We start from the raw sequence: 2,173 nt of genomic DNA, 5'->3' as shown, positions 1-2,173 counted from the left end.
CACAAGAGAAGGCTGAGGGGGATCTAGTGGCCTGTTACAAACTAGTCAGAGGAGACCAGCAGGCATTGGGGGGGAGTCCCTGTTCCCCCTAGCACTACCAGGAGTGACTAGAAATAATGGTCACAAGCTGGCAGAGGGTAGATTCAGACTAGATATCAGGAGGCGCTACTTCACAGGCAGGGTGGCTAGGACCTGAAACCAACTTCCAAGAGAAGTGGTGCTGGCTCCTACCCTGGGGGTCTTTAAAAGGAGGCTGGATGATCACCTTGCTGGGGTTGTTTGACCCCAGCAACCTTTCCTGCCCATGGCAGGGGGTCGGACTCAATGATCTGCTTGGGTCCCTTCCAACCCTACCAACTATGATACTATGATATTATGGGCAGGTGAGTTTCAAGCAGGTGTGGGGTAGACCGGGGTTAGGGCTGTTTGCATGGGTTTCAACTAGTCTGCTCTGGCCAGGGTGAGTCTTGGGTGGGCCGGGATTGGGACTGTGCACTGTTGGTGGTGGCAGGGAGGAGTTGCAGGGCACATGGGCTCCGGGCTGTTGGGTGGTGATTGGGGGTGGGGACTTTTGTTTTTAACTATGCAATTAAAATTGCGATTAATTGCAACTATTTTTTTAAAATCTCGCAATTAAGTGTGATTTTTTTTTTAATCATTTGTCAGCCTTAACACTATAAAAATCTAGGGGACAATTGTAAAAGGTTTACATGATACTTCATTTTCTATTTGCAAGCAATGAATGCCAGCAAAAAGTAGGTTTGCTGCTGACAGGAGCTGGTTCTGAAGCTCCTGATGGAGGCTAAATATGGAACTAAAATAAAGGAATTTAAGGAGTATAGCATTCCATGTAAAAGATATGAAGTGATATATTCAAAAAGGAGGTGAAAACTAATAACAGTTTGTTACTTACAAACTGAAGAATCATTTTACAGCTTAGGGGTTAACTGAGGCCCTCTTAAAAGACCAGACTAACTAAGAAAAATCACTATTGAGCCACTATTGGAAAACCCAGAGTTAAGCTTATATCTGACAAGCAAAAAAAAACAAACCGCAGTCTACAGTGAAGTTTATGGCAGGTGGATGGCTCTGACCTCATAGATGATAAAGAGGGAGGGACAGAGAAAGAGACAGAGAGAGAGAGCAAGATCTGTGAATGGGAAGCATGAAGAGTTAAGGCTTCAGTCCACAAAAAGTAAACATAGAACTGCATATGCTATCACAGGCGAGACACTGCCTGGAATTTGGAAAAAAATGTACAAGACCTGAAGTGGATTTCATTTATTTGCAAGTGTTTGCCGGTACTAGTGGAACACTGACAACCTGGATAAAAAGCATAAAGAGATTAGCTTAGATCAGGCTTGTCCAACATACGGCCTGCAGGCCACCACGCGGCCCACCAAGCCGTTTTCTGTGTCCCGCAGTGCTGCGACAGGAACCCCTTGTCCCGCCCCCAGCCCCTCAGCAGCTTCCTAACAGCTGCTTAAGGGCTGAAGGGACAAGGTTCTCACATGCACTGCGTCAGCTTGACATTGCCGACGCAGCGCGGTTCCTCCCCTCCCCACTCATTTCAGTGTGTCCCTTCCCCGCCCCATCCCTCCCTTCCTCATTTGCACGCCGGCTCCTCCCCTCTCCCACATTGCAGGGTTTCTGTTCCTAGCCCCGTCCCTCCCTTCCTCATTTGCATGCTGGCCCCGCCCTGCGCTGGTCCCCGCCAGCGGCGTGGGCTGGAGCAGGTTGCAGTGCAGGGGGCGAGTGGGCACAGGGGGCGCGGATGCCACCGCGGAGGGATGCTGTGGTTGGGCCCACAGGAGATGCTGCTGTTGCTGCTGCTGTGGCTGTTGGGGTGGAAAGCCGGCACCACTCCCACCTCCCCGCATCCCCTCAAGCCCACAGACATTGTGCTGGGGGTTGTGAGTTGTGGGCCCCAGGGAGGGAGGGACTGCTTGGGTTCAGGCTGCCCTAGGGGAGAGGGAGTAGGGGAAGCAGCGATCTGGACTTGGCCAGAGTCTTGCTATGGGCGGGGGACGTCCAGCAGGGCGTGCTCCCCAGGGTAATTGTCTCTGATATGTCCTCCATAGGAGGTCTATATTGAGCAGATTCTTTTTGGTATTGGGTGGTGGAACCAGAGCGTGCTCCATCCACTCCGTGCATTGACCTGGTATTGCAGTGC

The sequence above is a fragment of the Crocodylus porosus genome, unplaced genomic scaffold (assembly GCF_001723895.1).
Source record: "Crocodylus porosus isolate Cpor-Errol unplaced genomic scaffold, CroPor_comp1, whole genome shotgun sequence".
NCBI classification, from domain to species: domain Eukaryota; kingdom Metazoa; phylum Chordata; order Crocodylia; family Crocodylidae; genus Crocodylus; species Crocodylus porosus.
The sequence above is the reverse complement of the archived record's forward strand: the minus strand, read 5'-3'. Positions refer to the sequence as shown.